At 35.1% G+C, this 24707-nt stretch overlaps 6 non-coding genes across 6 annotated transcripts; all 6 read right to left on the bottom strand.

The window, feature by feature from the left end:
* Positions 1-433: 433 nt before the first annotated feature.
* On the bottom strand, positions 434-551 carry LOC143254691 (U5 spliceosomal RNA). Its single transcript, XR_013030338.1, has one exon. It is a non-coding gene; the product is annotated as a U5 spliceosomal RNA (small nuclear RNA).
* Positions 552-4698: 4147 nt separating this feature from the next.
* LOC143254685 (U5 spliceosomal RNA) lies at positions 4699-4814 on the bottom strand. Its single transcript, XR_013030332.1, has one exon. It is a non-coding gene; the product is annotated as a U5 spliceosomal RNA (small nuclear RNA).
* A 4143-nt stretch (positions 4815-8957) lies between these two features.
* LOC143254659 (U5 spliceosomal RNA) lies at positions 8958-9072 on the bottom strand. The gene has a single exon (XR_013030313.1). It is a non-coding gene; the product is annotated as a U5 spliceosomal RNA (small nuclear RNA).
* Positions 9073-13227: 4155 nt separating this feature from the next.
* Positions 13228-13345, bottom strand: LOC143254692 (U5 spliceosomal RNA). Its single transcript, XR_013030339.1, has one exon. It is a non-coding gene; the product is annotated as a U5 spliceosomal RNA (small nuclear RNA).
* Positions 13346-18296: 4951 nt separating this feature from the next.
* Positions 18297-18412, bottom strand: LOC143254705 (U5 spliceosomal RNA). The gene has a single exon (XR_013030353.1). It is a non-coding gene; the product is annotated as a U5 spliceosomal RNA (small nuclear RNA).
* Positions 18413-22261: 3849 nt separating this feature from the next.
* Positions 22262-22378, bottom strand: LOC143254684 (U5 spliceosomal RNA). The gene has a single exon (XR_013030331.1). It is a non-coding gene; the product is annotated as a U5 spliceosomal RNA (small nuclear RNA).
* Positions 22379-24707: the final 2329 nt, after the last annotated feature.

The raw sequence follows: 24707 nt of genomic DNA, 5'->3' as shown, positions 1-24707 counted from the left end.
AGGTGTTTTGTTGTTGTACTTTGAATCTAGTGTCCATTTTTCTGCTTGTTTCTCGAATATAGAAGTCGTGGCAGTTGTCGCATTACAAGATGAAAACAGACCCAGTACTCGTTTCCTCTTATTCAAGTATTTCTGTCTCACTAATGCTGGGCCCTTTTATTTTTGCGTTATCGTCTTTAATATTTCGGAAAATTACATGAGAAAATGATATTTATAAAACACGATTACAATATTTATATTAATTCCAGATTTGTTGAAGTTTGCATAATCGTAGTATGAAAACAGTTATAATGCGAAATATATGTTCAGTATTAAAACGTTTTTCCAAAACACAATATTTCATCGAGAACTAAAACATCATAGCAACAACTCGCGCTAAAATTCATGCACCACTAAAGTCGCTTTCTCAACTCTATTTTTATTCATAGATTGTTGTCTCACCGACGTGAGACTTCAAAAATTTGCCTATAGGCTCATTGTAATGTTCCCCTCCACGGTAATCTTTAGTAAAAGGCGAAAGATTAATACGAAATGAAGGGAAACCTGAGCATTAAAGCAATTTCTCTCAAACGCCTCTACTTATACAAACACTTTCGAAACGATTTCGTCGGTGTTACAGGAATTAGACGTCGTTATATGGAATTCACCTTCATACATCTTAAAATATGATACAACTTTTGTATCATACAATTTTATTACATTGTTTTTGTTTTAAAGAGAATGTCAACTGTGTTGTAAAAACGTACGAAACTTCTCGAAGTGATAACAATCCCGATAGTGGACAAGTTCATCCTTACCGTCTGAAAAGGGGGGGACGATGCATTTTAGATGAGAACATTAAAACTGTGGTTCAGAGTGAGACTAATATCTTCTGATATCTTGTTACACGCATCTGATGTTTCAGGTATTTGTGCTGAATTAAAGGACCAAAATAACCTTTAAAGACAAGCGTAAAACACTAGATATAATAGGGGGTAAACCACATTTTACTTTTAAATCTGATCACTAAACTACTTGTTTAACTATCATAATAACTGAATAATTTCTCAAACATCTGGAAATTTACTTTCGAACTTTATGATAATCAGAAACATCAATAACCAAACACTGTATGAAACGTATTTATTTGCTTTCGTGTGCCCGTGAAACGGCGTTACTTTGAACAACATCCAAATTTCTCAAAGTCTAATTACATTTAACACTACCTGAAATTGAAGTTTCTCCGGAAAGGCGTGATCGTTGTTTGACATCGTTTGGTGTGAAAACATTTGGGCCGAACAAACAACAAAGTCTGCCGTACACTCAAATTTTATAAAAGCAATACAGAAACATAAGTCTCTTTGAACGCTGTTTTCGGTAAATCATTAATTTTAGTAGTTTGGTGGTACTACTTTTGCTCGTGGTGCGTTATTCTCCGTAGTTCACGTGACATGAAAGTACTTCAACCTATGTTTACGTTTTAGTGATTCAAAAGTCCACTTTAACTTTGTAATGTCTTGAGTGTTACCTAACTTAAATATCGATCAATGAGTTCTCAACATATTTGCTTAAAAATATTGGTAGTTTTAATATTAAATTATTTTAAGTTAATTGACTGTTTTGCTTAAATTTCTAACTCCTATACGAAATACGTTTTTTTTTCTTGTTTTCTTTTTAAATCCATTGTTTAGCATCAAGTGTTACTATTCGAGTAATTGTTACTTTTTAAAATACATTTACCGGGTCAATCTAATGCTGAATCAGACACGCCCATTTGTACAGTTAGTTGCCTGTGCTTATAGTTTACTGCATTTAAGCCTGAAGAAGGTTGTGGTACTTGAACAAACGGTATCCATAATGGGGCTTGAAGCTTTTCTATAAAATGTTGATCCTGATTAGGCGTTTTAAATACCGCTTTGATAGGCACGACAAAGTGATTGGCTTTATAGCATAAGATACTGTTACTAAACTTTACATTTGAACACAATAATAAATCAATATGCAATGGTTAAAGCGAGGTGATATGCATACTAAAGAAATAAACAGCGGGATAAAATACTGAGGACAATAAAAAGAACAGTTATATGGCGACAAAGCTGTTTAACTGTAACTATTGACTTCACACACACAATTACGGCAGGTGTTTAGGTATAAGATTAATATTTCTTGCAAAACATTAATCCCCTGCAGTGCTCGAAGACTAAACAGTCCTCCTTCAACCCCACACATTCAGAAAATAACTAAGTGAATGGATAATAAGGATAGACAGATTGATGGGTGTGATTTGATTCGTGTAAATGCTAGTCTGGTAGGCGTGGCAGGCAACAAAGCGAAGGCAAAGCAAGAAAAGGGACGAGGAGAGACGACGAGATGCAGGTCGGATAAATCATGAACAATACACAAACGGGCCAATTCAGGGATCAAAGTGCCCGAGCAGGGATGTACAGATCATCCGACTTACGTTTGGCTTTATGAACCATTTCCGATCAAACATCACTCTAACCTTACTCGCCTCAAGCACACGCATAACGAGAACATGCTATACAACACTGGTGACCAGTGTGCACGAGTTCAATGAATAAATATTTCAAAGTTAAGTTTGTATAATTAAATTCCATATTCATATTTACAAGGAGGTTGTTCATTTTTTGGATTATTTATTACTTATCTGTATACATACGAGTCGCATCATGTATTAAAAATTTGGTAAAATTAAAGTATGATTATGTCTTTCGAAGAAAATGGTGGGAAAAGCTTTGCTTCTAACATGTTACGCAACTATTACTCGTCTGTTTCGTGTAGAGAAAGAAATGGCTGTAAGCGCTAATTACAAAGAAATCCATGGTACTCGCGTTGTTCTAGGTAGAAATAAAAGGCTTGATAAAATGACTGAACGGGTTTCGACGTTGAATTAAGAAAAATTAAAACATTTAAAGTGATTTAAACTTTTATCTTTAAAACCATAAGACATACTACTGAAGATGTTAAAATTGTAACCAAGATAAACTTTTGAAATTAACAGTAATATTAAAAGTAAAATACTGTGAAACTGAAAGGTCAAGAACGTAACGTTTTCCAAAATTGTTATCGTAACTTTGAAACAAGATGGACATAAATAGCAAGCATTAATTTATTAAATGCATACGCTGTTATTGAAGGGTTAAAAGGGTGAACATTTTAAATTTGATATATGTACAAGAAGTTTAATGGTAAGTGCTCAATTGTTTCACTCATCCATCACAAAATTAACAATTATGTTTGAGAACATTCACATAAGTAATGTTTATGCAAATTAAAAGTAGTTTTGCTAAATGACAGATCCGATCATGATATTAGCCTAAAACGCGATTAAAATGTAAGTACAAGAAAAAGTACTGAATAAAAACATTATTGACTGATAAGTTGTATTAAATAAATATTTGTTTTCACCCAACAATTGGTTTGTTTATTACAGGACAGATAAAACTTTCGGCGCCTGTCCTGTGAAAGTCGGTTTTCGCGGGCACTCGCGTTTCCCCACATCCAAATCTCAGACATTGGATCTTTAGATCCCAGCCAAAGTCAACACTATTGCCCAGTCCTGAATCGAGTCGTTTCACGTTGGTGTCTGCTTGTCGGGCTCTGGCCTGGCTCACTTCTTCAGTGCCGTCTTTGTTTCGCTTTCCCCTTTCTCACCTGTTAATTTTATAATGCCCCATCGCACTGCACCTTAAAGAAGTAAAATTACACAAGGCGAAATTTCAAGCACAGTTAAATAATTTTTCACGTGAGGGGCCGAAGATGAACCACAACGTTCCTGATCACTTCTGTTGGGAGAGAATTCTTGAGACTTCTCCCTCTCTCTCAAACTGAAACCCTGCCAAGTTCGTTTGCGTTTTGGTTTGTTTGTTTTTGAATTTCGAACAAAGCTACACGATGGCTATCTGCGCCAGCTGTCCCTAATTTAACAGTGTAAGACTAGAGGGAAGGCAATTAGTCATCACCACCCACCGCCAACTCTTTTACCAACGAATACTGGTATTGACCGTAACTTTATAACAACCTCACGGCTGAAAGGGCAAGCATGTTTGGTATGACGGGGATTAGAACCCACGCTCCTCGGATTGCGAATCGAGTGCTTTAACCATCTGGTCATGCCGGGTCTTATGCTGGTTTAATTTTGATTCTAGTTGATGTATAAGTAGGGCTTATTTGATTTTACGTTTGTTTCCCTACTTAGTAGCTGGGAGTTTTCTATGGTTATGTTGCGTTTATTTGATTTACACTGGTTCGAAAACGTGTGAAGGTGTTTTTGTTGTTGTACTTTGAATCTAGTGTCCATTTTTCTGCTTGTTTCTCGAATATAGAAGTCGTGGCAGTTGTCGCATTACAAGATGAAAACAGACCCAGTACTCGTTTCCTCTTATTCAAGTATTTCTGTCTCACTAATGCTGGGCCCTTTTATTTTTGCGTTATCGTCTTTAATATTTCGGAAAATTACATGAGAAAATGATATTTATAAAACACGATTACAATATTTATATTAATTCCAGATTTGTTGAAGTTTGCATAATCGTAGTATGAAAACAGTTATAATGCGAAATATATGTTCAGTATTAAAAACGTTTTTCCAAAACACAATATTTCATCGAGAACTAAAACATCATAGCAACAACTCGCGCTAAAATTCATGCACCACTAAAGTCGCTTTCTCAACTCTATTTTTATTCATAGATTGTTGTCTCACCGACGTGAGACTTCAAAAATTGCCTATAGGCTCATTGTAATGTTCCCCTCCACGGTAATCTTTAGTAAAAGGCGAAAGATTAATACGAAATGAAGGGAAACCTGAGCATTAAAGCAATTTCTCTCAAACGCCTCTACTTATACAAACACTTTCGAAACGATTTCGTCGGTGTTACAGGAATTAGACGTCGTTATATGGAATTCACCTTCATACATCTTAAAATATGATACAACTTTTGTATCATACAATTTTATTACATTGTTTTTGTTTTAAAGAGAATGTCAACTGTGTTGTAAAAAACGTACGAAACTTCTCGAAGTGATAACAATCCCGATAGTGGACAAGTTCATCCTTACCGTCTGAAAAGGGGGGGACGATGCATTTTAGATGAGAACATTAAAACTGTGGTTCAGAGTGAGACTAATATCTTCTGATATCTTGTTACACGCATCTGATGTTTCAGGTATTTGTGCTGAATTAAAGGACCAAAATAACCTTTAAAGACAAGCGTAAAACACTAGATATAATAGGGGGTAAACCACATTTTACTTTTAAATCTGATCACTAAACTACTTGTTTAACTATCATAATAACTGAATAATTTCTCAAACATCTGGAAATTTACTTTCGAACTTTATGATAATCAGAAACATCAATAACCAAACACTGTATGAAACGTATTTATTTGCTTTCGTGTGCCCGTGAAACGGCGTTACTTTGAACAACATCCAAATTTCTCAAAGTCTAATTACATTTAACACTACCTGAAATTGAAGTTTCTCCGGAAAGGCGTGATCGTTGTTTGACATCGTTTGGTGTGAAAAACATTTGGGCCGAACAAACAACAAAGTCTGCCGTACACTCAAATTTTATAAAAGCAATACAGAAACATAAGTCTCTTTGAACGCTGTTTTCGGTAAATCATTAATTTTAGTAGTTTGGTGGTACTACTTTTGCTCGTGGTGCGTTATTCTCCGTAGTTCACGTGACATGAAAGTACTTCAACCTATGTTTACGTTTTAGTGATTCAAAAGTCCACTTTAACTTTGTAATGTCTTGAGTGTTACCTAACTTAAATATCGATCAATGAGTTCTCAACATATTTGCTTAAAAATATTGGTAGTTTTAATATTAAATTATTTTAAGTTAATTGACTGTTTTGCTTAAATTTCTAACTCCTATACGAAATACGTTTTTTTTTCTTGTTTTCTTTTTAAATCCATTGTTTAGCATCAAGTGTTACTATTCGAGTAATTGTTACTTTTAAAATACATTTACCGGGTCAATCTAATGCTGAATCAGACACGCCCATTTGTACAGTTAGTTGCCTGTGCTTATAGTTTACTGCATTTAAGCCTGAAGAAGGTTGTGGTACTTGAACAAACGGTATCCATAATGGGGCTTGAAGCTTTTCTATAAAATGTTGATCCTGATTAGGCGTTTTAAATACCGCTTTGATAGGCACGACAAAGTGATTGGCTTTATAGCATAAGATACTGTTACTAAACTTTACATTTGAACACAATAATAAATCAATATGCAATGGTTAAAGCGAGGTGATATGCATACTAAAGAAATAAACAGCGGGATAAAATACTGAGGACAATAAAAGAACAGTTATATGGCGACAAAGCTGTTTAACTGTAACTATTGACTTCACACACACAATTACGGCAGGTGTTTAGGTATAAGATTAATATTTCTTGCAAAACATTAATCCCCTGCAGTGCTCGAAGACTAAACAGTCCTCCTTCAACCCCACACATTCAGAAAATAACTAAGTGAATGGATAATAAGGATAGACAGATTGATGGGTGTGATTTGATTCGTGTAAATGCTAGTCTGGTAGGCGTGGCAGGCAACAAAGCGAAGGCAAAGCAAGAAAAGGGACGAGGAGAGACGACGAGATGCAGGTCGGATAAATCATGAACAATACACAAACGGGCCAATTCAGGGATCAAAGTGCCCGAGCAGGGATGTACAGATCATCCGACTTACGTTTGGCTTTATGAACCATTTCCGATCAAACATCACTCTAACCTTACTCGCCTCAAGCACACGCATAACGAGAACATGCTATACAACACTGGTGACCAGTGTGCACGAGTTCAATGAATAAATATTTCAAAGTTAAGTTTGTATAATTAAATTCCATATTCATATTTACAAGGAGGTTGTTCATTTTTGGATTATTTATTACTTATCTGTATACATACGAGTCGCATCATGTATTAAAAATTTGGTAAAATTAAAGTATGATTATGTCTTTCGAAGAAAATGGTGGGAAAAGCTTTGCTTCTAACATGTTACGCAACTATTACTCGTCTGTTTCGTGTAGAGAAAGAAATGGCTGTAAGCGCTAATTACAAAGAAATCCATGGTACTCGCGTTGTTCTAGGTAGAAATAAAGGCTTGATAAAATGACTGAACGGGTTTCGACGTTGAATTAAGAAAAATTAAAACATTTAAAGTGATTTAAACTTTTATCTTTAAAACCATAAGACATACTACTGAAGATGTTAAAATTGTAACCAAGATAAACTTTTGAAATTAACAGTAATATTAAAAGTAAAATACTGTGAAACTGAAAGGTCAAGAACGTAACGTTTTCCAAAATTGTTATCGTAACTTTGAAACAAGATGGACATAAATAGCAAGCATTAATTTATTAAATGCATACGCTGTTATTGAAGGGTTAAAAGGGTGAACATTTTAAATTTGATATATGTACAAGAAGTTTAATGGTAAGTGCTCAATTGTTTCACTCATCCATCACAAAATTAACAATTATGTTTGAGAACATTCACATAAGTAATGTTTATGCAAATTAAAAGTAGTTTTGCTAAATGACAGATCCGATCATGATATTAGCCTAAAACGCGATTAAAATGTAAGTACAAGAAAAAAGTACTGAATAAAACATTATTGACTGATAAGTTGTATTAAATAAATATTTGTTTTCACCCAACAATTGGTTTGTTTATTACAGGACAGATAAAACTTTCGGCGCCTGTCCTGTGAAAGTCGGTTTCGCGGGGCACTCGCGTTTCCCCACATCCAAATCTCAGACATTGGATCTTTAGATCCCAGCCAAAGTCAACACTATTGCCCAGTCCTGAATCGAGTCGTTTCACGTTGGTGTCTGCTTGTCGGGCTCTGGCCTGGCTCACTTCTTCAGTGCCGTCTTTGTTTCGCTTTCCCCTTTCTCACCTGTTAATTTTATAATGCCCCATCGCACTGCACCTTAAAGAAGTAAAATTACACAAGGCGAAATTTCAAGCACAGTTAAATAATTTTTCACGTGAGGGGCCGAAGATGAACCACAACGTTCCTGATCACTTCTGTTGGGAGAGAATTCTTGAGACTTCTCCTCTCTCTCAAACTGAAACCCTGCCAAGTTCGTTTGCGTTTTGGTTTGTTTGTTTTTGAATTTCGAACAAAGCTACACGATGGCTATCTGCGCCAGCTGTCCCTAATTTAACAGTGTAAGACTAGAGGGAAGGCAATTAGTCATCACCACCCACCGCCAACTCTTTTACCAACGAATACTGGTATTGACCGTAACTTTATAACAACCTCACGGCTGAAAGGGCAAGCATGTTTGGTATGACGGGGATTAGAACCCACGCTCCTCGGATTGCGAATCGAGTGCTTTAACCATCTGGTCATGCCGGGTCTTATGCTGGTTTAATTTTGATTCTAGTTGATGTATAAGTAGGGCTTATTTGATTTTACGTTTGTTTCCCTACTTAGTAGCTGGGAGTTTTCTATGGTTATGTTGCGTTTATTTGATTTACACTGGTTCGAAAACGTGTGAAGGTGTTTTTGTTGTTGTACTTTGAATCTAGTGTCCATTTTTCTGCTTGTTTCTCGAATATAGAAGTCGTGGCAGTTGTCGCATTACAAGATGAAAACAGACCCAGTACTCGTTTCCTCTTATTCAAGTATTTCTGTCTCACTAATGCTGGGCCCTTTTATTTTTGCGTTATCGTCTTTAATATTTTGGAAAATTACATGAGAAAATGATATTTATAAAACACGATTACAATATTTATATTAATTCCAGATTTGTTGAAGTTTGCATAATCGTAGTATGAAAACAGTTATAATGCGAAATATATGTTCAGTATTAAAAACGTTTTTCCAAAACACAATATTTCATCGAGAACTAAAACATCATAGCAACAACTCGCGCTAAAATTCATGCACCACTAAAGTCGCTTTCTCAACTCTATTTTTATTCATAGATTGTTGTCTCACCGACGTGAGACTTCAAAAATTTGCCTATAGGCTCATTGTAATGTTCCCCCACGGTAATCTTTAGTAAAGGCGAAAGATTAATACGAAATGAAGGGAAACCTGAGCATTAAAGCAATTTCTCTCAAACGCCTCTACTTATACAAACACTTTCGAAACGATTTCGTCGGTGTTACAGGAATTAGACGTCGTTATATGGAATTCACCTTCATACATCTTAAAATATGATACAACTTTTGTATCATACAATTTTATTACATTGTTTTTGTTTTTAAACAGAATGTCAACTGTGTTGTAAAAAACGTACGAAACTTCTCGAAGTGATAACAATCCCGATAGTGGACAAGTTCATCCTTACCGTCTGAAAAGGGGGGGGGACGATGCATTTTTAGATGAGAACATTAAAACTGTGGTTCAGAGTGAGACTAATATCTTCTGATATCTTGTTACACGCATCTGATGTTTCAGGTATTTGTGCTGAATTAAAGGACCAAAATAACCTTTAAAGACAAGCGTAAAACACTAGATATAATAGGGGGTAAACCACATTTTACTTTTAAATCTGATCACTAAACTACTTGTTTAACTATCATAATAACTGAATAATTTCTCAAACATCTGGAAATTTACTTTCGAACTTTATGATAATCAGAAACATCAATAACCAAACACTGTATGAAACGTATTTATTTGCTTTCGTGTGCCCGTGAAACGGCGTTACTTTGAACAACATCAAATTTCTCAAAGTCTAATTACATTTAACACTACCTGAAATTGAAGTTTCTCCGGAAAGGCGTGATCGTTGTTTGACATCGTTTGGTGTGAAAACATTTGGGCCGAACAAACAACAAAGTCTGCCGTACACTCAAATTTTATAAAAAGCAATACAGAAACATAAGTCTCTTTGAACGCTGTTTTCGGTAAATCATTAATTTTAGTAGTTTGGTGGTACTACTTTTGCTCGTGGTGCGTTATTCTCCGTAGTTCACGTGACATGAAAGTACTTCAACCTATGTTTACGTTTTAGTGATTCAAAAGTCCACTTTAACTTTGTAATGTCTTGAGTGTTACCTAACTTAAATATCGATCAATGAGTTCTCAACATATTTGCTTAAAAAATATTGGTAGTTTTAATATTAAATTATTTTAAGTTAATTGACTGTTTTGCTTAAATTTCTAACTCCTATACGAAATACGTTTTTTTTTTCTTGTTTTCTTTTAAATCCATTGTTTAGCATCAAGTGTTACTATTCGAGTAATTGTTACTTTTAAAATACATTTACCGGGTCAATCTAATGCTGAATCAGACACGCCCATTTGTACAGTTAGTTGCCTGTGCTTATAGTTTACTGCATTTAAGCCTGAAGAAGGTTGTGGTACTTGAACAAACGGTATCCATAATGGGGCTTGAAGCTTTTCTATAAAATGTTGATCCTGATTAGGCGTTTTAAATACCGCTTTGATAGGCACGACAAAGTGATTGGCTTTATAGCATAAGATACTGTTACTAAACTTTACATTTGAACACAATAATAAATCAATATGCAATGGTTAAAGCGAGGTGATATGCATACTAAAGAAATAAACAGCGGGATAAAATACTGAGGACAATAAAAGAACAGTTATATGGCGACAAAGCTGTTTAACTGTAACTATTGACTTCACACACACAATTACGGCAGGTGTTTAGGTATAAGATTAATATTTCTTGCAAAACATTAATCCCTGCAGTGCTCGAAGACTAAACAGTCCTCCTTCAACCCCACACATTCAGAAAATAACTAAGTGAATGGATAATAAGGATAGACAGATTGATGGGTGTGATTTGATTCGTGTAAATGCTAGTCTGGTAGGCGTGGCAGGCAACAAAGCGAAGGCAAAGCAAGAAAAGGGACGAGGAGAGACGACGAGATGCAGGTCGGATAAATCATGAACAATACACAAACGGGCCAATTCAGGGATCAAAGTGCCCGAGCAGGGATGTACAGATCATCCGACTTACGTTTGGCTTTATGAACCATTTCCGATCAAACATCACTCTAACCTTACTCGCCTCAAGCACACGCATAACGAGAACATGCTATACAACACTGGTGACCAGTGTGCACGAGTTCAATGAATAAATATTTCAAAGTTAAGTTTGTATAATTAAATTCCATATTCATATTTACAAGGAGGTTGTTCATTTTTTGGATTATTTATTACTTATCTGTATACATACGAGTCGCATCATGTATTAAAAATTTGGTAAAATTAAAGTATGATTATGTCTTTCGAAGAAAATGGTGGGAAAAGCTTTGCTTCTAACATGTTACGCAACTATTACTCGTCTGTTTCGTGTAGAGAAAGAAATGGCTGTAAGCGCTAATTACAAAGAAATCCATGGTACTCGCGTTGTTCTAGGTAGAAATAAAAGGCTTGATAAAATGACTGAACGGGTTTCGACGTTGAATTAAGAGAAAAATTAAAACATTTAAAGTGATTTAAACTTTTATCTTTAAAACCATAAGACATACTACTGAAGATGTTAAAATTGTAACCAAGATAAACTTTTGAAATTAACAGTAATATTAAAAGTAAAATACTGTGAAACTGAAAGGTCAAGAACGTAACGTTTTCCAAAATTGTTATCGTAACTTTGAAACAAGATGGACATAAATAGCAAGCATTAATTTATTAAATGCATACGCTGTTATTGAAGGGTTAAAAGGGTGAACATTTTAAATTTGATATATGTACAAGAAGTTTAATGGTAAGTGCTCAATTGTTTCACTCATCCATCACAAAATTAACAATTATGTTTGAGAACATTCACATAAGTAATGTTTATGCAAATTAAAAGTAGTTTTGCTAAATGACAGATCCGATCATGATATTAGCCTAAAACGCGATTAAAATGTAAGTACAAGAAAAAAGTACTGAATAAAAACATTATTGACTGATAAGTTGTATTAAATAAATATTTGTTTTCACCCAACAATTGGTTTGTTTATTACAGGACAGATAAAACTTTCGGCGCCTGTCCTGTGAAAGTCGGTTTTCGCAGGGCACTCGCGTTTCCCACACATCCAAATCTCAGACATTGGATCTTTAGATCCCAGCCAAAGTCAACACTATTGCCCAGTCCTGAATCGAGTCGTTTCACGTTGGTGTCTGCTTGTCGGGCTCTGGCCTGGCTCACTTCTTCAGTGCCGTCTTTGTTTCGCTTTCCCCTTTCTCACCTGTTAATTTTATAATGCCCCATCGCACTGCACCTTAAAGAAGTAAAATTACACAAGGCGAAATTTCAAGCACAGTTAAATAATTTTTCACGTGAGGGGCCGAAGATGAACCACAACGTTCCTGATCACTTCTGTTGGGAGAGAATTCTTGAGACTTCTCCTCTCTCTCCAAACTGAAACCCTGCCAAGTTCGTTTGCGTTTTGGTTTGTTTGTTTTTGAATTTCGAACAAAGCTACACGATGGCTATCTGCGCCAGCTGTCCCTAATTTAACAGTGTAAGACTAGAGGGAAGGCAATTAGTCATCACCACCCACCGCCAACTCTTTTACCAACGAATACTGGTATTGACCGTAACTTTATAACAACCTCACGGCTGAAAGGGCAAGCATGTTTGGTATGACGGGGATTAGAACCCACGCTCCTCGGATTGCGAATCGAGTGCTTTAACCATCTGGTCATGCCGGGTCTTATGCTGGTTTAATTTTGATTCTAGTTGATGTATAAGTAGGGCTTATTTGATTTTACGTTTGTTTCCCTACTTAGTAGCTGGGAGTTTTCTATGGTTATGTTGCGTTTATTTGATTTACACTGGTTCGAAAACGTGTGAAGGTGTTTTTGTTGTTGTACTTTGAATCTAGTGTCCATTTTTCTGCTTGTTTCTCGAATATAGAAGTCGTGGCAGTTGTCGCATTACAAGATGAAAACAGACCCAGTACTCGTTTCCTCTTATTCAAGTATTTCTGTCTCACTAATGCTGGGCCCTTTTATTTTTGCGTTATCGTCTTTAATATTTTGGAAAATTACATGAGAAAATGATATTTATAAAACACGATTACAATATTTATATTAATTCCAGATTTGTTGAAGTTTGCATAATCGTAGTATGAAAACAGTTATAATGCGAAATATATGTTCAGTATTAAAAAACGTTTTTCCAAAACACAATATTTCATCGAGAACTAAAACATCATAGCAACAACTCGCGCTAAAATTCATGCACCACTAAAGTCGCTTTCTCAACTCTATTTTTATTCATAGATTGTTGTCTCACCAACGTGAGACTTCAAAAATTTGCCTATAGGCTCATTGTAATGTTCCCCCCCACGGTAATCTTTAGTAAAAGGCGAAAGATTAATACGAAATGAAGGGAAACCTGAGCATTAAAGCAATTTCTATCAAACGCCTCTACTTATACAAACACTTTCGAAACGATTTCGTCGGTGTTACAGGAATTAGACGTCGTTATATGGAATTCACCTTCATACATCTTAAAATATGATACAACTTTTGTATCATACAATTTTATTACATTGTTTTTGTTTTTAAAGAGAATGTCAACTGTGTTGTAAAAAACGTACGAAACTTCTCGAAATGATAACAATCCCGACCGTGGACAAGTTCATCCTTACCGTCTGAAAAGGGGAGGGACGATGCATTTTTAGATGAGAACATTAAAACTGTGGTTCAGAGTGAGACTAATATCTTCTGATATCTTGTTACACGCATCTGATGTTTCAGGTATTTGTGCTGAATTAAAGGACCAAAATAACCTTTAAAGACAAGCGTAAAACACTAGATATAATAGGGGGTAAACCACATTTTACTTTTAAATCTGATCACTAAACTACTTGTTTAACTATCATAATAACTGAATAATTTCTCAAACATCTGGAAATTTACTTTCGAACTTTATGATAATCAGAAACATCAATAACCAAACACTGTATGAAACGTATTTATTTGCTTTCGTGTGCCCGTGAAACGGCGTTACTTTGAACAACATCCAAATTTCTCAAAGTCTAATTACATTTAACACTACCTGAAATTGAAGTTTCTCCGGAAAGGCGTGATCGTTGTTTGACATCGTTTGGTGTGAAAAACATTTGGGCCGAACAAACAACAAAGTCTGCCGTACACTCAAATTTTATAAAAAGCAATACAGAAACATAAGTCTCTTTGAACGCTGTTTTCGGTAAATCATTAATTTTAGTAGTTTGGTGGTACTACTTTTGCTCGTGGTGCGTTATTCTCCGTAGTTCACGTGACATGAAAGTACTTCAACCTATGTTTACGTTTTAGTGATTCAAGAAGTCCACTTTAACTTTGTAATGTCTTGAGTGTTACCTAACTTAAATATCGATCAATGAGTTCTCAACATATTTGCTTAAAAAATATTGGTAGTTTTAATATTAAATTATTTTAAGTTAATTGACTGTTTTTGCTTAAATTTCTAACTTCTATACGAAATACGTTTTTTTTTTCTTGTTTTCTTTTTAAATCCATTGTTTAGCATCAAGTGTTACTATTCGAGTAATTGTTACTTTTTAAAATACATTTACCGGGTCAATCTAATGCTGAATCAGACACGCCCATTTGTACAGTTAGTTGCCTGTGCTTATAGTTTACTGCATTTAAGCCTGAAGAAGGTTGTGGTACTTGAACAAACGGTATCCATAATGGGGCTTGAAGCTTTTCTATAAAATGTTGATCCTGATTAGGCGTTTTAAATACCGCTTTGATAGGCACGACAAAGTGATTGGCTTTATAGCATAAGATACTGTTACTAAACTTTACATTTGAACACAATAATAAATCAATATGCAATGGTTAAAGCGAGGTGATATGCATACTAAAGAAATAAACAGCGGGATAAAATACTGAGGACAATAAAAAGAACAGTTATATGGCGACAAAGCTGTTTAACTGTAACTATTGACTTCACACACACAATTACGGCAGGTGTTTAGGTATAAGATTAATATTTCTTGCAAAACATTAATCCCCTGCAGTGCTCGAAGACTAAACAGTCCTCCTTCAACCCCACACATTCAGAAAATAACTAAGTGAATGGATAATAAGGATAGACAGATTGATGGGTGTGATTTGATTCGTGTAAATGCTAGTCTGGTAGGCGTGGCAGGCAACAAAGCGAAGGCAAAGCAAGAAAAGGGACGAGGAGAGACGACGAGATGCAGGTCGGATAAATCATGAACAATACACAAACGGGCCAATTCAGGGATCAAAGTGCCCGAGCAGGGATGTACAGATCATCCGACTTACGTTTGGCTTTATGAACCATTTCCGATCAAACATCACTCTAACCTTACTCGCCTCAAGCACACGCATAACGAGAACATGCTATACAACACTGGTGACCAGTGTGCACGAGTTCAATGAATAAATATTTCAAAGTTAAGTTTGTATAATTAAATTCCATATTCATATTTACAAGGAGGTTGTTCATTTTTTGGATTATTTATTACTTATCTGTATACATACGAGTCGCATCATGTATTAAAAATTTGGTAAAATTAAAGTATGATTATGTCTTTCGAAGAAATTGGTGGGAAAAGCTTTGCTTCTAACATGTTACGCAACTATTACTCGTCTGTTTCGTGTAGAGAAAGAAATGGCTGTAAGCGCTAATTACAAAGAAATCCATGGTACTCGCGTTGTTCTAGCATTAAAGCAATTTCTATCAAACGCCTCTACTTATACAAACAATTTCTAAACGTTTCGTGAGTGTTACACGAATTAGACATCGTCATGTAGATTTCACCTTCATACTTCTTAAAACGTGATCAAATTTTTACGTTGTACCATTTTTATTACCTTGTTTTTGTTTTTAAATAAGAATGTCAATTGTATTGTAGAAAACGTACCAAACTTCTCGAAACGATAATAATGTGGACAAGTTCGCCCTTATCGTCCGAAAAGGGAGAGAACGATGTATTTTTAGAAGAGCACATTAAAACTCCGGTTACGTTATATTAGAGTGAGACTAACTGTCTTGTTAGACGCAAAATTTTATCTGATGTTCTAGGTGTTTCTGCTGCATTATAGCCTTTAAAGTTAAGAGTAAAAAGCTATATGTAATCGGGAGTAATCCATTTAACTCTGATCGAAAAACTAGTTGTATAACTGAAGCGTAAATTTCTCAAATATCTGGGAATTTACTTTCTAATCTTATGATAACCAGGAACATCAATAACTAAACAACTGTATGAAACGTATTTATTTCTTCCCGTATGCTCCTGAAACGGCGTTAGTTAGAACAACGTCCAAGATTTCTCAAAGTCTAATCACAGTTTAGGGGTTCGAGTTTGTCCGAAAATGCGCGATCCATGTTGGACATCGCTTAATGTGTACAACGTCTGCCGTTAACCTAAATCTTACAAAGAGAAATCTAGAAACAGCAGTATCTTCGAATGCTGTTTTCATAAGTCATTATCTTTAGTATTTGGCCGCTACCACTCTTGCTTGTGTTTCGTTATTCTTTGCTGTGCACGTGACACGAAAGTACTTGAACGTGTGCTCACGTTTTAACGATTCAAAGTCCACGTTAACTGTCTATTATCTTGTACATGTGTTGACGAAGTTTCTTAAATTAAAGAACAACGGTATTTTGAGTAATAAACGATTTTAACTAAATTAACTAGAAGAAATACGAAACAAACACTTATAAAAAATGTCACTCTGAAAAGAAAATGCATTAAAATACCTCTCAAAGAAAACTACAATAGAATAATATAAGCCATCTTCTTGTCTAACCAATAAGGAAAGTAACCAGTTTCTTCTTAAACTGTTGGTTGAGCTATTATGTGTCATGATTTGCATACGAGCAACTTAGGACAGTGGAGAATTCGCATTTCTTATCTCTGTAGTCGCAGTATTTTATCGCAATGTCCCTCTTTTCTTCCAATGCAGTCATAACAGAGAGGAAAACCGAGACACTTTTTTTCCATACATTGTAGACGCAACTATGCGTCCATTTCTCAAGGCAATTTAACGCAAAGAAAATCCCATTTTTGCAGACAAATGAAGTTTTTGCAAAGTGGAGCACTTTTTCAGGGAATTACAGTTCAAAGAAGAGCTCCCTTCTTCCGAGCAGTGTATAATTCTCTCACAATATAATACAAAATATTTTCGTGTTATTCAAAATAAATAGACCAATTTCAAATACGAATTTTTAAAATCACACTTTTTAGAGAGAGAGACGATGCAGAAATTTTACGAACGGAAAACATATCAAAAATCCACTGTTTCATTTTAATTACGTATTTATTTAAAATTACAGTGTTGTGCCTTTCTTACATCTGTAAAACCCAGATATTTATTGCGCGGAATATTGCAGTTTTACTGAAACAACACAACGACAATTATGTTCAACAGGTTTAAACTTTTCATGTACCGAAAGATAAATATGCGCATATTTCTCCTCGCTGATGCCAAGTATATATTACTGAAACGTAGCTTACGTTAAAAACTCAGTGTGTGTGTGTCACGTTACGGCCTAGTTCTCGAGACAGGCGGAGTGATGAAAGCCTAAATGCATTTATCCAGATAGAATAGTAGTTCCATTAGGGTCTTCCCATTACGATTTTTAGTGAAGCGGTGGGTACAAGAAACCCAAGTGCAGTCACATCTCTCAAGTGACTGGCGAGTATAATAAGTCTAAAACAAGCTTCAGACACACAGTGTGAGATCCAAGTGCATAAAAACATAGAAAGAATATCGATTCAGTTTTAAACACGTATCGTTTTCGAATTAGCAATTTTCTATCAGCAACGTGTTCAATTAAAGACAACCGCTTTAACAAACGCAGACTCTAAACTAAGAAATCAACAAACGTTTTGTTGTCTGTTCGTTTCATACTTTCAGCAGATAGACTAACAACAATGTCAGGTTATACATTTGTTCGTGAAGTCATTATTGGAACGTAGTATTACGAAAAAGCACTGGCTTTCCAATATAGTACAAGTTGTTAATCTAACTGATTTTTCCCTATAATTATTCTACGAAAACGCTAATAATTCATTTCACAAATGATCTTAACTTTGATTGGCTCATAGAGGAATTTACCGACTGCCTCTGTTGGACATTTCCCAGAATTTATTTATTTCAGTCAGCTGTAAAATGCATGCATGCCCCATCATTATCGAAAGCAAACAAGAAATGGCTAACAGATGTTTTAACATTAAAAACGTTTCTCTTATACCCAATATTTCATCGAGAAACAAAACTAAGAGCGACAACTCGCACTAAAATTAATGCACCACAAAAGTGGACCTGAGAGTCGCTTCTTCAAGTCTATTTTTATTCATAGATTGTTGTCTCACAAAAGTGAGACTTCAAAAATTCGCCTATAGGCTCATTGTAATGTTCCCCTCCACGGTAATCTTTAGTAAAAGGCGAAAGATTAATACGAATTGAAGGAAACCTGAGCATTGAAGTTACTTTTCCCAAACGCCTCTACTTATACAAACAATTTCTAAACGTTTCGTGGGTGTTACACGAATTAGACATCGTCATGTAGATTTCACCTTCATACTTCTTAAAATGTGATCAAACTTTTAAGTTCTACCATTTTTATTACATTGTTTTTGTTTTTAAATAAGAATGTCAATTGTATTGTAGAAAACGTACCAAACTTCTCGAAACGATAACAATGTGGACAAGTTCGCCCTTATCGTCCGAAAAGGGAGAGAACGATGTATTTTTAGAAGAGCGCATTAAAACTCCGGTTACGTTATATTAGAGTGAGACTAACTGTCTTGTTAGACGCAAAATTTTATCTGATGTTCTAGGTGTTTCTGCTGCATTATAGCCTTTAAAGTTAAGAGTAAAAAGCTATATGTAATCGGGAGTAATCCATTTAACTCTGATCGAAAAACTAGTTGTATAACTGAAGCGTAAATTTCTCAAATATCTGGGAATTTACTTTCTAATCTTATGATAACCAGGAACATCAATAACTAAACAACTGTATGAAACGTATTTATTTCTTCCCGTATGCTCCTGAAACGGCGTTAGTTAGAACAACGTCCAAGATTTCTCAAAGTCTAATCACAGTTTAGGGGTTCGAGTTTGTCCGAAAATGCGCGATCCATGTTGGACATCGCTTAATGTGTACAACGTCTGCCGTTAACCTAAATCTTACAAAGAGAAATCTAGAAACAGAAGTATCTTCGAATGCTGTTTTCATAAGTCATTATCTTTAGTATTTGGCCGCTACCACTCTTGCTTGTGTTCCGTTATTCTTTGCTGTGCACGTGACACGAAAGTACTTGAACGTGTGCTCACGTTTTAACGATTCAAAGTCCACGTTAACTGTCTATTATCTTGTACATGTGTTGACGAAGTTTCTTAAATTAAAGAACAACGGTATTTTGAGTAATAAACGATTTTAACTAAATTAACTAGAAGAAATACGAAACAAATACTTATAAAAATGTCACTCTGAAAAGAAAATTTATTAAAATACCTCTCAAAGAAAACTACAATAGAATAATACAAGCCATCTTCTTGTCTAACCAATAAGGAAAGTAACCAGTTTCTTCTTAAACTGTTGGTTGAGCTATTATGTGTCATGATTTGCATACGAGCAACTTAGGACAGTGGAGAATTCGCATTTCTTATCTCTGTAGTCGCAGTATTTTATCGCAATGTCCCTCTTTTCTTCCAATGCAGTCATAACAGAGAGCAAAACCGAGACACTTTTTTTTCCATACATTGTAGACGCAACTATGCGTCCATTTCTCAAGGCAATTTAACGCAAAGAAAATCCCATTTTTGCAGACAAGTGAAGTTTTTGCAAAGTGGAGCACTTTTCAGGGAATTACAGTTCAAAGAAGAGCTCCCTTCTTCCGAGCAGTGTATAATTCTCTCACAATATAATACAAAATATTTTCGTGTTATTCAAAATAAATAGACCAATTTCAAATACGAATTTTTAAAATCACACTTTCTAGAAAGAAAGACGATGCAGAAATTTTACGAACGGAAAACATATCAAAAATCCACTGTTTCATTTTAATTATGTATTTATTTAAAATTACAGTGTTGTGCCTTTCTTACATCTGTAAAACCCAGATATTTATTGCGCGGAATATTGCAGTTTTACTGAAACAACACAACGACAATTATGTTCAACAGGTTTAAACTTTTCATGCACCGAAAGAGAAATATGCGCATATTTCTCCTCGCTGATGCCAAGTATATATTACTGAAACGTAGCTTACGTTAAAAACTCAGTGTGTGTGTGTGTCACGTTACGGTCTAGTTCTCGAAACAGGCGGAGTCATGAAAGCCTAAATGCATTTATCCAGATAGAATGGTAGTTCCATTAGGGTCTTCCCATTACGATTTTTAGTGACGCGGTGGGTACAAGAAATCCAAGTGCAGTGACATCTCACAACTGACTAGCGAGTATAATAAGTCTAAAACAAGCTTCAGACACACAGTGTGAGATCCAAGTGCATAAAAACATAGAAAGAATATCGATTCAGTTTTAAACACGTATCGTTTTCGAATTAGCAATTTTCTATCAGCAACGTGTTCAATTAAAGACAACCGCTTTAACAAACGCAGACTCTAAACTAAGAAATCAACAAACGTTTTGTTGTCTGTTCGTTTCATACTTTCAGCAGATAGACTAACAACAATGTCAGGTTATACATTTGTTCGTGAAGTCATTATTGGAACGTAGTATTACGAAAAGCACTGGCTTTCCAATATAGTACAAGTTGTTAATCTAACTGATTTTTCCCTATAATTATTCTACGAAAACGCTAATAATTCATTTCACAAATGATCTTAACTTTGATTGGCTCATAGAGGAATTTACCGACTGCCTCTGTTGGACATTTCCCAGAATTTATTTATTTCAGTCAGCTGTAAAATACATGCATGCCCCATCATTATCGAAAGCAAACAAGAAATGGCTAACAGATGTTTTAACATCAAAACGTTTCTCTTATACCCAATATTTCATCGAGAAACAAAACTAAGAGCGACAACTCGCACTAAAATTAATGCACCACAAAAGTGGACCAGAGAGTCACTTCTTCAATTCTATTTTTATTCATAGATTGTTGTCTCACAAAAATGAGACTTCAAAAATTCGCCTATAGGCTCATTGTAATGTTCCCCCCACCATCGGTAATCTTTCAGTAAAGGCGAGTTCTCTCTCCAAGATTCAGGAATACGTGAAATATTAGGATGAAGTGGGTTTTTTTTTTTTTATTATTATTTTAATAAATTAAATCGTTATTATTCTGATGCATGGTCTTTTGGGTGGAGGCAAAGGATTGAAATTACTTTTCCCAAACGCCTCTACTTATACAAACAATTTCTAAACGTTTCGTGGGTGTTACACGAATTAGACATCGTCATGTAGATTTCACCTTCATACTTCTTAAAATGTGAACAAACTTTTAAGTTCTACCATTTTTATTACAATGTTTTTGTTTTTAAATAAGAATGTCAATTGTATTGTAGAAAACGTACCAAACTTCTCAAAACGATAACAATGCATTTATCCAGATAGAATACTAGTTCCATTAGGGTCTTCCCATTACGATTTTTAGTGACGCGGTGGGTACAAGAAATCCAAGTGCAGTGACATCTCACAAGTGACTAGCGAGTATAATAAGTCTAAAACAAGCTTCAGACACACAGTGTGAGATCCATGTGCATAAAAACATAGAACGAATATCGATTCAGTTTTAAACACGTATCGTTTTCGAATTAGCAATTTTCTATCAGCAACGTGTTCAATTAAAGACGCGGACTCTAAACTAAGAAATCAACAAACGTTTTGTTGTCTGTTCGTTTCATACTTTCAGCAGATAGACTAACAACAATGTCAGGTTATACATTTGTTCGTGAAGTCATTATTGGAACGTAGTATTACGAAAAAGCACTGGCTTTCCAATATAGTACAAGTTGTTAATCTAACTGATTTTTCCCTATAATTATTCTACGAAAACGCTAATAATTCATTTCACAAATGATCTTAACTTTGATTGGCTCATAGAGGAATTTACCGACTGCCTCTGTTGGACATTTCCCAGAATTTATTTATTTCAGTCAGCTGTAAAATACATGCATGCCCCATCATTATCGAAAGCAAACAAGAAATGGCTAACAGATGTTTTAACATTAAAAACGTTTCTCTTATACCCAATATTTCATCGAGAAACAAAACTAAGAGCGACAACTCGCACTTAAATTAATGCACCACAAAAGTGGACCTGAGAGTCGCTTCTTCAAGTCTATTCTTATTCATAGATTGTTGTCTCACAAAAGTGAGACTTCAAAAATTCGCCTATAGGCTCATTGTAATGTTCCCCTCCACGGTAATCTTTAGTAAAAGGCGAAAGATTAATACGAATTGAAGGGAAACCTGAGCATTGAAGTTACTTTTCCCAAACGCCTCTACTTATACAAACAATTTCTAAACGTTTCGTGGGTGTTACACGAATTAGACATCGTCATGTAGATTTCACCTTCATACTTCTTAAAATGTGATCAAACTTTTAAGTTCTACCATTTTTATTACCTTGTTTTTGTTTTTAAATAAGAATGTCAATTGTATTGTAGAAAACGTACCAAACTTCTCGAAACGATAACAATGTGGACAAGTTCGCCCTTATCGTCCGAAAAGGGAGAGAACGATGTATTTTTAGAAGAGCGCATTAAAACTCCGGTTACGTTATATTAGAGTGAGACTAACTGTCTTGTTAGACGCAAAATTTTATCTGATGTTCTAGGTGTTTCTGCTGCATTATAGCCTTTAAAGTTAAGAGTAAAAAAGCTATATGTAATCGGGAGTAATCCATTTAACTCTGATCGAAAAACTAGTTGTATAACTGAAGCGTAAATTTCTCAAATATCTGGGAATTTACTTTCTAATCTTATGATAACCAGGAACATCAATAACTAAACAACTGTATGAAACGTATTTATTTCTTCCCGTATGCTCCTAAAACGGCGTTAGTTAGAACAACGTCCAAGATTTCTCAAAGTCTAATCACAGTTTAGGGGTTCGAGTTTGTCCGAAAATGCGCGATCCTTGTTGGACATCGCTTGGTGTGTACAACGTCTGCCGTTAACCTAAATCTTACAAAGAGAAATCTAGAAACAGAAGTATCTTCGAATGCTGTTTTCATAAGTCATTATCTTTAGTATTTGGCCGCTACCACTCTTGCTTGTGTTCCGTTATTCTTTGCTGTGCACGTGACACGAAAGTACTTGAACGTGTGCTCACGTTTTAACGATTCAAAGTCCACGTTAACTGTCTATTATCTTGTACATGTGTTGACGAAGTTTCTTAAATTAAAGAACAACGGTATTTTGAGTAATAAACGATTTTAACTAAATTAACTAGAAGAAATACGAAACAAATACTTATAAAATGTCACTCTGAAAAGAAAATGCATTAAAATACCTCTCAAAGAAAACTACAATAGAATAATACAAGCCATCTTCTTGTCTAACCAATAAGGAAAGTAACCAGTTTCTTCTTAAACTGTTGGTTGAGCTATTATGTGTCATGATTTGCATACGAGCAACTTAGGACAGTGGAGAATTCGCATTTCTTATCTCTGTAGTCGCAGTATTTTATCGCAATGTCCCTCTTTTCTTCCAATGCAGTCATAACAGAGAGCAAAACCGAGACACTTTTTTTCCATACATTGTAGACGCAACTATGCGTCGATTTCTCAAGGCAATTTAACGCAAAGAAAATCCCATTTTTGCAGACAAGTGAAGTTTTGCAAAGTGGAGCACTTTTCAGGGAATTACAGTTCAAAGAAGAGCTCCCTTCTTCCGAGCAGTGTATAATTCTCTCACAATATAATACAAAATATTTTCGTGTTATTCAAAATAAATAGACCAATTTCAAATACGAATTTTAAAATCACACTTTCTAGAAAGAAAGACGATGCAGAAATTTTACGAACGGAAAACATATAAAAATCCACTGTTTCATTTTAATTATGTATTTATTTAAAATTACAGTGTTGTGCCTTTCTTACATCTGTAAAACCCAGATATTTATTGCGCGGAATATTGCAGTTTTACTGAAACAACACAACGACAATTATGTTCAACAGGTTTAAACTTTTCATGCACCGAAAGAGAAATATGCGCATATTTCTCCTCGCTGATGCCAAGTATATATTACTGAAACGTAGCTTACGTTAAAACTCAGTGTGTGTGTGTCACGTTACGGCCTAGTTCTCGAAACAGGCGGAGTCATGAAAGCCTAAATGCATTTATCCAGATAGAATGGTAGTTCCATTAGGGTCTTCCCATTACGATTTTTAGTGACGCGGTGGGTACAAGAAATCCAAGTGCAGTGACATCTCACAAGTGACTAGCGAGTATAATAAGTCTAAAACAAGCTTCAGACACACAGTGTGAGATCCATGTGCATAAAAACATAGAACGAATATCGATTCAGTTTTAAACACGTATCGTTTTCGAATTAGCAATTTTCTATCAGCAACGTGTTCAATTAAAGACAACCGCTTTAACAAACGCAGACTCTAAACTAAGAAATCAACAAACGTTTTGTTGTCTGTTCGTTTCATACTTTCAGCAGATAGACTAACAACAATGTCAGGTTATACATTTGTTCGTGAAGTCATTATTGGAACGTAGTATTACGAAAAAGCACTGGCTTTCCAATATAGTACAAGTTGTTAATCTAACTGATTTTTCCCTATAATTATTCTAC

Source organism: Tachypleus tridentatus, chromosome 6 (genome assembly GCF_004210375.1).
Source record: "Tachypleus tridentatus isolate NWPU-2018 chromosome 6, ASM421037v1, whole genome shotgun sequence".
In the NCBI taxonomy this organism is placed as follows: domain Eukaryota; kingdom Metazoa; phylum Arthropoda; class Merostomata; order Xiphosura; family Limulidae; genus Tachypleus; species Tachypleus tridentatus.
This window is presented reverse-complemented; position numbering and strand designations above follow the sequence as displayed.